An 11047-nucleotide genomic window follows, 5' to 3' on the forward strand; every position below is an offset into this window, starting at 1 on the left:
CCATTCTGTCAGAGGGTAAGTTGCACTGTGACTTAGTGATCATTTTTTCCAGTTCAAGAGCGACACATGCACTGATACTGCGTGTACGCACCTTTCTCCGTGTGAGAGAGAATCAAATACTACTGCTGCTGTTCAGATTGTGTAAGGGGCCCTGGCTCCATGCTGCCACCCTACAGTAGTTACTACCCACTGAGTTCCCTTTCCATGGCCTTACTTGCTTGGCCAACAGCTTTACTCCTGTATCCCCAGAAGGTAAACTGGACAACGACAATTAGGCACACTCTCACCAGGACACATTAGACAAGACACCGGACACAGCCCCCAGATACGCCAGAGTTTGGTATCATTGTGTTCACAACAACACTAGCCACCAAGACACCCTATGCACTATTTTAAAACAAAATACATTAAGACAGAACCCATAACATATGCCAAACACCGCCACATACGCCATTGATTAGCTATCTTCAAAAGCCAAATGAGACTCTGGTTTCCAAAGGAAATATCAGAAGACTTTGGAAAGTCATTCCTTGACCATCAGAAGCTCTCTTATGCTTTACCGGTGAAAGACTGGGCGCTACACTAATGATAAAACAGCATAACAAGCATGGTTGCTGTCCTTGCTGTATCTTTCTGAAGCTTGACCCTGCGGACGCCTCTACTCAACCTATTCTGTATACAGGAAGCTTGCACTGCTGCTCCTCATTTAGCCACTGTTCTTTGTGTTGAATGGGTGCTTACACTGCTGATGGCTGTGTGTCGTTTTCTGGACAAGCAAGGATATTGTTTACTGCTGCTGCCTGTTCAATGTGAAAAGGAAGCTTGTGCATGTGACTGACGGTCATGCTGCTGTTGTACATAATGTTCCTCTGTGTGTTTTGGTTGTATGGGTCCTAATGTTTTTTCTCATTTGTTAAGCATACAATCAGCCACTAGTATGATACTGCTGTGATTGTCATAAGTATTGGACAATTCTGACGTTCCCGGAGTCTGGTACGGTTTGTGGAGATGTGTGGCTCTATTGTGCCGGTGCACCCAAAACTGATGGTCTGTTAACTCGCTGGATAAGGCCGGAGGACGATACAAGCCTTCTACTACAGCCTCTTTGATCAACATGCATGCACCTTGCAACACTTATGTGTCAGAACTGGATGTATGACGTTACAACGCATACTTTTACAACGCCTACCTTTACAACGCGGTTTTTACAACGCATACCATTACAACGCATAATGCTTTTAGGCGCTGGATAGTGAATAGTTTAATTTACTATTCCAACTCCAGTCCCCGTGGATAGTAGGGAAGGTTATTGGATAGTAAATTAACCTATTCCCTATCCTAGAGCGCCCCCCAGAGCAATGCGTTGTAATAGTTCGCGTTGTAAAAGTTGCGTTGTAATGGTAGTTTATTGTAAAAGTTTCGTTGTAAAGGTTGTTTACCGTCAGAACTGTACAATGCAGCTTCAAGGCCTGTGTGACCAAAGCGAGCACTGCTTCTCTGCATGGTGTATTGAGGCTTTCCAAGCCATACCTAGCCACGGTGACAGAGGATGGCATTGCCGTGGTCTACGTTGTATTGTTCGGTGTATGATAAAAGGGTGCCACTGCTGTTGAAATCTGTATTCATTCCCCTTGTGTAAGCAAAAGCTTGTACTGTTATCCCTACAATACCTGATCCCGAGTTAAATTAGCACTGCTGCTTCGTTACTCTGCCTGGAGGTGCGTGGACGCCTGTATGGGCTTGTGTGTGTGGCTGAGGTATGTTTGCACCACTCTGCCAGGAGCGTGAAGGGTGTGGCTCTGTGTGCATTTCTGTAAGACTGCTTTTCTTCCAGCTTCAGTGCCTATTCTGCACTGATGGGAGCATTCATTACTACTGCCTGTGCTGTCTCTGTTCTGTGTGAAAATCTTACACTATTGCTATCTGTGCCATAAGTCTTTAGTAAACAACAGAAGGGTGCACTGGAGCTGTCTGGCCTGCACCTATTCTCAGTATGTGGACACCTACACTCCTGTTGCTTGTGCTGTTTGGTTCTGGGTATGTGAGGGAGGCTTGCTCTGATATTTTAGTGTGCCACTGAAGCATGTTCTGTGTGAGGAGAGCTTGCAGTCCTTGCTCTGTATCTGAGGAAAGACTGCAGTGCTGCTGCCCTGGTTCTGTGTGTTAGAAAAACTGTTGTTATTCATGCAGGTCGACTCTTTATTCAAAGCAATAATGGACTTTGCTGCCTGTGATGCTCCTGTTCTGAATGTAATGAAGATTCATCAGCCCCTGAACAGCAGTGGAACCTTCCTTCACTCACCAACATCCTCATCATTCGCAGCACTGTGGGATTCTTGGCGTGCACTTCTCTGATCTGTTCCTCAAGCAGATGAAGCCGGGAATATGTGGAAGGGTCTTACAGTCCACGTGGCCCTCAGGTGCAACCATCTGACCCCAGGAATGGAAATGTGGAGCCGCCATTTTATTCTCTCCTTGACCAGCTGCTCACAGGGGACCACAGGGAACCAGCATGGAGGGTTGGACAGGCCCATTCCAAGGTTGCGTGAGAGGATGAAAGAAAAGCAGGGACTCACTGCAGAGGTGTTCTGAACCTTCCCAAAACTTGCAAATGCCTAAGTGAAGCAGGGTGCAACCAGTTTCAGAGTTGCTGGAATTAATAAGTGTGTGTGTCATCCTAAGGCAGCGGCTTTCTTGGAAAGCAAAAAACACAAGATGATGGACGGAATGTTGCACAATGGCAAAACATTCACCCCCAGTCACAGGTCTGGGTTTAATCCATCGTTATTTTGCTCACCAAGCCACCCCAGTTCAGACATGACCATATGCAAATCTGTCTTGACCCTGTGCCTCATGGGAACAGTCCAGCCCGAACTGCCAAGCCATGTCTTTCCTGGACCGGATTCAAGCATCCTAGGACCGGTTTCTGGCTATCAGCCGTCTTCAGCCAGGATAGCTTGACTCCAGTGGCTTAGTGAGCAAGGGACCCACGTCTGGGCATTCCCTTCCCACATAGGGTGAACAGCAAAACACACAAGATGATGGATGGAATGTTGCACAATGGCAAAACATTCACCCCCAGTCACAGATCTGGGTTTAATCCATCGTTATTTTGCTCACCAAGCCACCCCAGTTCAGACATGGCCATATGCAAATCAGTCTTGACCCTGTGCCTCATGGGAACAGTCCAGCCCGAACTGCCAAGCTATCTCTTTCCTGGACCGGAATCAAGCATCCTAGGACCGGTTTCTGGCTATCAGCTGTCTTCAGCCAGGATAGCTTGACTCCAGTGGCTTAGTGAGCAAGGGACCCACGTCTGGGCATACCCTTCCCACATAGGGTGAACAGCAAAACACACAAGATCTTTGTTCGCCTACGCTCCGTCCATCATCACCTTTGTTTTTTCTTTGTTCGCCCTAAGTTGACAGGGTATGCTCAGACGTGAGTCCCTTGCTCACTTTGCCACTGGAGTCAAACAAGCCGGGCTGAAGACGGCTGTAATACCAGAAACCGGTCCTCGGAAGCTTGATTTCGGTCCGGGGAAGACATGGCTTGGCAGTTCGGGCTGGACTGTTCCCATGAGGCACAGGGTCAGACTGATTTGCATATGGCCATGTCTGAACTGGGGTGGCAGAGTGGGCTAAAGAACGGTGATGGATTAAACCCAGATCAGTTGACTTGGGGTGAGTGTTTGTATTTTCAATGCTCCGTCCATCATCACCTTTGTTTTTTCCTTCTTGGAAAGCAGCCTGAATCAAGGCGACTAACGACAAGAAGACGTCTGTAGGCCGGGGGGCTCTAATTCTCTTGTGGCTCAAAGGACACACAGTGGATGTTCCAAGGAGCTTCTGCCGGATGAGAAAGTGGCCCTCACAAAAACGCCCTGACTGTGCATCACTGTGCTTCCAAGGATCTGAACTACAAAACCAGTGCATCTTTTTTAGCTGCCGATGCAAAAGTGAACAGAATGGAGGGCCTGAACAACTGAATGGTGAAACTTGAAAAGGCATTTATGAAAGGCAGAGACCCTGCAAAGGGTAAAGACGGTCTCTTCCTTGAAGGGGTCAGTGGGATTTAAGAATGCTGCTGTGGAGAATATCTGCAGCTTGGAAGCCAAAGTGGAAACTCTTGATAATCTATAAAGAGCTCTACTGAGGGTCCCTTCGGAGATCCTCTCAGAGGATTTCAAACCGTACTGAAGCCCACGCGACATCAGAAGCGTCCTTACTGTCTAGATGCTTACAAGGAGAGATACATGTAAACATAAGTGATAGCGCGTTACGTTCCGCTGATCTGAGAAAGCTTCTTTTGAGTGGTGCAATTCAAAAAGAGGTCCACTGAATGAAAGCCGAAATCTGCTGTTCTTTAACACTCAGACACATAAGTAAGGAATAAGTCCATTTTGAGGTAACATAATGGGTGCACTAAGGGTATATGGACTCCTAAATGTTACCCTGCAAAACTTATGGTGTACTACCCAGAGTAGAAATGTGTGGTTGCTCAGGCCGAAGCCGATGAAGGACTCATGAGAGGGATCAAGGAGGTGGGTTCTGGGATACATTAATAAATATTATTTATTGTTTGTGTGAGTGTTCACCTTTTGGGATCTGCTTTTGGAGCTTCACTGTTTAGTCTTGAAAAGGAGTGGCCTGTTCCTTAGTTGTGCAGGGACGGATTCAATGAGTGAAGGATAGTTACAAATGCATTCTCTGCCTCACTACCCTGTCCACAGAGGTCCTGTAGTCCAGAAGTAATTAATCTGAAGTTAATTCTTGGAAGGCGCTGAGGGTTGGGGTTTACTCCTCTTCTATAATGTACTTTGCTGGCTTGTTATGCTTATAGCCAATAGACATGATTTAAATATATATTAAGAACTCAAAGAAACTTTTCGGGCCCACACAAAGCCCTCAAGTAACAATTCATAATCTTCGCTGTCTGAAATATCAATTTCTGTCCAAACAGAAAAGCAGGGGTGAAAGCGTACCCTTGCGAATGTACAACCTAATAATGGCTAACAGACACTGTGCTTAGAGAGCACAGACTCTGTCAGGACCAGAGGCTTCATATTATGCTTCTCTTACCTTACTGCAAAAACACAGCAGCCAATCATATTACAGTAAAACACACAACAAAAACGTAATTTCCATGATCTGCCCCATGACAACAGCTGCCTTTCCACCAACCAGGGCCTTGAAAGGCCTACAAGACTTGCTGTCCCCATTGTCCATCCTCTTTCTTTGCTGCTCCAGCAGACATGAGATAAGTGTTTACTGCTATCTTTATTTGCTTGCAAATATTTACATATTGTGCTTTATAGAACGCAGTTATAAAGGTTTAAGCAATTATGCGATTGCTTATTAGTATTATGGTTTTCCACTGCATCATTGACAACGCATGAGCGAGCACGCAATCCGTCGATCTGTGCTCAGCTTGACAACGCAGCAATGTTTTTACCCGTGATGGTATTTGTTTATTTGTTTTATTTTTAGGTGCATTGCAGCCTTGCCACTGCCAAAGAGACCCATGTCTCGTTGTTAACCCCCAGTGTGGAGAGGTAAACAACCTTTACAACGCAACTTTTACCACGCAGTGCCTTTACAACGCAACTTTTACAATGCAAACCATTACAACGCATTGCGCTGGGGGGCGCTCTAGGATAGGGAATGGGTTTAATGTACTATCCAACACCATCCCTACTATCCACGGGGACTGGAGTTGGAATAGTAAATTAAACAATTCACTATCCAGCGCCTAAAAGCACTATGCGTTGTAATGGTATGCGTTGTAAAAACCGCGTTGTAAAAGCATGCGATGTAAAAGCATGCGTTGTAATGTCATACATCCATGTGGAGAGGGTGCGAAGAGCAAGAGGATGCACCAACGCTAGAATACAGTGCGCGCAGTATTCTTTTTATTGCAGGAGCCCGATCGCACATGTGCGAGGCACCCGCAACATTTAAACAACGCAGCCAGTTTCAGAATTGAATGCGGACATTCGCACTTGATGGAAAATCTCCTCATATGCCCCCACTGGGGCTGTAATAAATTATAAAAGCTGTGTTCTAGGGGTTCACAGGCTGCTCCCTATACTGATACCCGGCTGGGGTGTAGTATTTGAGAGTACTTTTCCATTCGTACTTCACTCAGAATATTTAAGGTTGCCCCCACCTCTCCCCTCCTGTTTTTTGCTTAACTAAGACCAATATTGAAGATTTGTGCATTTCTGACATGGCAGGATTCTACCAAGGAGAGAATGAAGGATATGATGAATAAGAGGACCCAATTGAATACCACCGGGAGGAGCAGCTGGTTGAACCTGTAGACAATTCTGTTCAGGAGTCAGTGAACAAGGCCTTGGCTGTCGCGCTGCGACCATTCAGACAGCCTTTGAAGTGCTGTGCACTCCCAGATCTGAGTAGAGACCTCCCAGGACCCAGTGCATCATCCAGCTCATCTACTATTAACACAACTGAATCGCCCTGGCTACACAAGGCGGCCATGGATAAGATAGCTAAGGACGCTCTGCTGGACCATGGCTATGAAGTCTCTGAGCCTCAGAGTTCCTAAAGTGCTTTGGCTCAATCTGACAGAAATCGAGATGACGCAATGTCTCTATCGTCTAAATCAGATCTCTCCCAGGATGAGTCCGATCCTCAAGCACAGAAACAAACACAAGACTAGCTCCCTGGTTCCACAGGGTTCCCTGGACAAACTCCTAGATTTTTACCCAGAGGAGATAATCCACCCGAGGTCAACGGAGTGGTGCCCCTCATCCAAAGTGGCCGAGTATGTTCAGTTTAGGCCACGCAAAGGTTTGAGAAAGAGGTCAGAGCAAAACTACACATGGGATGCCCTCATCCTTCCCAGGAAGGTTGCTGACATGCCGGAGATCGATCAGAGTATGGCGGTCTTTATGAAGAAGGTTTCCAAAGATCCAAAAAAGGGAATGCCTATTAGGACACGGTCCTTGATTTATCCTGTCTATTGACCGAGATGCTTGAGATGACAGTCAAGGTTAAGGAGACAGGTTCGCCTGTGGTCCCGGAGAGCCTTATGGGTTGGACCCAGAAAGCGATGTTTGTTAGGCAATGCCAACTGCGTAGTCTCCTCAGAGAGACGGCATTCCATCTTAATGTGCATTGTACCCAAACTAACAGAACTGGCTCCTTCGGAGACAGGCTCTTTAGCAAACGGACAACTGTTCAGAGAAAGTTTTGTTATGAATTTGTGAAAATTTGTGGCAACCTTCTCAACTCTGGATAAGAATCAGTCTTTGCTTACGGTAACATGCCCCTGTACCCTGTAAATGCAGAGTGTAAGTGTTGTATATGCTGCCTGCAGGACATGAGGACTAAACAGGGAGGTTGTTGCCGGACATCAATGAAGAGCAAGACATTTGAAAGAGGTAGTGATAGGGGCATCCAGGATCTTTGAGCTGTCAGAGCTGTAGATGGGGTCTAATACGTCTAAAGGATGCACAATGGATCTGATGTGATTAAGAGCTGCTTAGAGCTTGTACTGGACACAATAGCTGCACGCGGATGTATAAAACCTGAAGGCATCACACAGAGTTTGTTGGAGAGGAGGACAGAACACGAGAAATGCGAGTCTAGGGAGCTGCAGACATTGCCTATGGAACACAAGACCTGCAGAGAGAATTTTGAGATATGCAAGTGTCACACAAAGTCTGTTAGGGCCTCACTAGAGCCTGCTCTATATGAAGGCCACAAAATATAGAGTGCCTGAGTAAAGCTAAGGCAGCACATATGGTCAGTGGGGAACACGAGTGCTGCATGTGGGGTACTTTGAAGACAATTTGCAGCATATGCACTCTAATATCAATACAGGCTTCACATACTGCATACAGGGGGGCTATGCGTTGTGGGAGCGTGCGAGGAGGGCCTTGGAGTGTAAGTATGCAGGGGCTGCAGAAGCGAGAGCCACATGCTGTGTCTGTTAAAGGTTACTGTCTTGCTGGAAGTAAGAGAGACACAGTACAAGTGGGAAGAAAATGTCACAAAAGGGATTTGTGTGGTGTGAAGAAAGCTCATATGATCTCCAAAACAGAAGAAAGCATACTCAAGACGTCTTTATTTTTTTGTGTATTCTGTAAAACAAACAGCTTGCCTTTAATTGATGCCACTACAAACAAATTAAACTATGACAGTAACATTCCTGCAAGTGAGCAACAGCAATAAAATGTTGAGGGGGAGCCGTCTGGCTAACACTATTGTAAGTTCTTTCTGGATCTATATAAGATGCCCTATCAGTTTCCTGCTGACAGTGGGACCCTCGCTTGCAGCTCCTTTAATTGGAGTACTTCAACGGACATCTACTATCAGTGAAGCACTGTAGGGTTCCTCCCATTGGTGGTATGTCTGCATGGCTCATCTTATTTGGGGGATTCTTTTCTATTCGATTTTTATTGTGGGTATCTTTAGCGTCACCACTGGTGGCATTTGACTCACCAACACCCTACTGGCAGAGTTCTGTCCCCGACACTTTCCATTGATGGGATCAGTCTGTCTATTCCCATTGATGGTGCCGTGCTCCTCCACCCGTTATGCCGGCTTATCCTATATGTTTTGGCCCATGGTTTCTCACACTGCTTCAGTATGTCTCTTTTTATATACTTCCATTTGCATGTCTCTCTGGCTCCTAGTAGTGTGGTCATCTATTTTCACTGGTGGAATTTGTTTGGCTGTTCCCGTCATGGTGCCTGACTAACTTTGGCCTTCCCACTGGTGCGAGTGGGCCTCTGACAAGACTTTCCCAATAGTAGAGTGTCCTCTCTCCTTGCCTCCTGTGTGCTGCATTGATAGGTTCTCTCTTTGCCCTCTAATTGGCCATCTCTATGCTCCCATTGGTGGAGGGTCGCTGTGTGTGAACAAATCAGTAGGGTCTCATCCAGTCTGCTAGAACTGGAATGTTTTTGGTTTCATCCAGTCTGCTAAAACTGGAATGTTTTCGGTCTCATCCAGTCGGCTAAAACTGGAATGCTGTCGGTCTCATCCAGTCGGCTAAAACTGGAATGCTGACGGTCTCATCCAGAATGCTTTCGGTCTCATCCAGTCGGCTAAAACTGGTATGCTGTCAGTCTCATCCAGTCGGCTAAAACTGGAATTTTGTTGGTCTCATCCAGTCGGCTAAAACTGGAATGTTGTCGGTCTCATCCAGTCGGCTAAAACTGGAATGTTGTCGGTCTCATCCAGTCTGGTAAAACTGGAATGTTGTCGGTCTCATCCAGTCGGCTAAAACTGTAATGTTCTTGGCTCATCCAGTCTGATAAAACTAATGTTCTTGGCTCATCCAGTCGGTTAAAACTGGAATGTTGTCGGTCTCATCCAGTCGGCTAAAACTGGAATGTTCTCGGTCTTAGCCTGTCGGCTAAAACTGGAATGTTTTTGGTCTCATCCAGTCTGCTAAAACTGGAATGTTCTACCCCCTGGCCTCTGGGACCGGTCTCTGTGGCTCCCCCGTCGGTCGCCCGCCCCCTCCACTGGTGAAGTTTGCCTCTCTGGCTCTTCTCCTTGGTGGTCTCTGCCTCTCTAGCACCTTCCTGTGGTGAGGTCTATACCTGACTCCTCCCACTGTGGAGTGGATCTCTAGCACCTCCTATTGGTTGGTTCTATCATTGGCTCCTCCCATTGGTAGGCTCCTCTTATTGGCGGGATTTGGTTCTCTGGCTCCTCCCACTGGGCGGGTTCTACCTCTGGTCTGTCAATTTGTGGACTCAATGCTTGTTCCAATTGGTGGATTCTGTCCCTCAGGCACCGCCCACTGCTGGGGTATTCCTCTATGCCCCTCGTATAGCATGCACTGTTTCTACAGCTCCCATTATTAGTAAATGGACTCTGCAGCCCCTCTGCCTGCCAGGGGTCCCCCTCTCCTATTGGCTGCCCGCAGGCAGGGGTGCTGTCACTCACCTGCCCCGGCCCCGCTGCTCCACACACTCCGCAGTCTGTTTTACTCCAGAACACAAAATGGTGAATGAAGCAGGAACAGCTGTGAGCAGCAGACCAATCACAGCCCACACCAGAAGCACTGACAAAGCTGGCATCCAATCACACCCTAGAGACCGCAGACAGACAAATACAGTAACCTGTGTGAGACCAGTGGGCAAGCGAGTGGGTGGAGTCTAGACGAGAAGCGCCTACAGTAACCAATGGGAGTGGAGTAAGAGGGTCTACTAAGAGCCAATCAGCGCATTGTGAGGACCAGGTTGTTTACCAGAGTGTAATACGCATGCGTCATAGTGAGCGCTATGTGCACTGGGATCTGTGGTCTTTTGTAGAGTTCCAAGCTAGAAAACTAAACCGTATAGGCAACCATAGAGACTACAGCTCCCAACAACAATAGCGCGCGGGTTTTGGAGCCAGGAAAACTCTGGGAAAAGCCCCAGGGGTCCTGTCGGAGCTCAGGCAAGAGGCGTGCGGGCAGGTTGGGGGTGCTAAGAAGGTACCCCCTGCACCTAACGGGATTTGCCGAGCACGCGCTGCGCGCACACTCACCCGCTTCCTGTCAGCCTGTCACTCGGCTTTCCCCGCGCGCACCACCAGCGCTCAGCAACAGCCAGCCCGGACATCGGCCAATCACAGGGCTGCCTGCGTGTTACGTCACGCGGTGACCTCATCAGCATCCACGCGCACGGCCGACACCTCCACCCACACCGAGGGGAGAGAACGCGCTGTTGCCGGTTGACGTCACCGTTCCGCGTGCCCATTGGCCCATCCGGAAGACGGCGGCTTCCAATCGGCGAAGTTCCAAGAGTATTGACGTAGGCAGCCCGTGTTGTTGGCCGAGCCTGGGAAAGGGCGTGGCCTGGGACGCGCGAGGAGGCCGTGGAGTGAGTACACACGGCTGTAGTAAAGTTGTCTGGGCCCAGCAGCAGGGCGCGCGCCCGAGGGCGGCGCGAGGATCCCGGAAGCTGGCCCCGCGCGCCTTTATTGATGCGGTTGTAAGCAGTGCAGAGAGACTACCCGAATAGCAATGGCGCAGTGATATATCAACAATACTACAATCCATTGGCTACAGGCACGAGCAAATT

General features: G+C 48.0%; 1 protein-coding gene across 4 annotated transcripts in view; it reads right to left on the reverse strand.

Moving 5' to 3' along the window:
- Positions 1-10656, reverse strand: part of CIC (capicua transcriptional repressor) — a 463331-nt gene extending 452675 nt beyond the window's left edge. For 3 of the 4 annotated variants that reach the window (XM_078651327.1, XM_078651324.1, XM_078651326.1), the window contains exon 1: positions 9927-9992. The gene's annotated coding sequence lies outside the window, so the exon portion shown is untranslated. Of the gene's footprint in view, positions 1-9926; positions 9993-10511 lie in introns of those variants that run through there. The other variant, XM_078651325.1, reaches the window with a different exon arrangement.
- Positions 10657-11047: the final 391 nt, after the last annotated feature.

The sequence above is a fragment of the Lissotriton helveticus genome, chromosome 7 (assembly GCF_964261635.1).
Source record: "Lissotriton helveticus chromosome 7, aLisHel1.1, whole genome shotgun sequence".
NCBI lineage: Eukaryota > Metazoa > Chordata > Amphibia > Caudata > Salamandridae > Lissotriton > Lissotriton helveticus.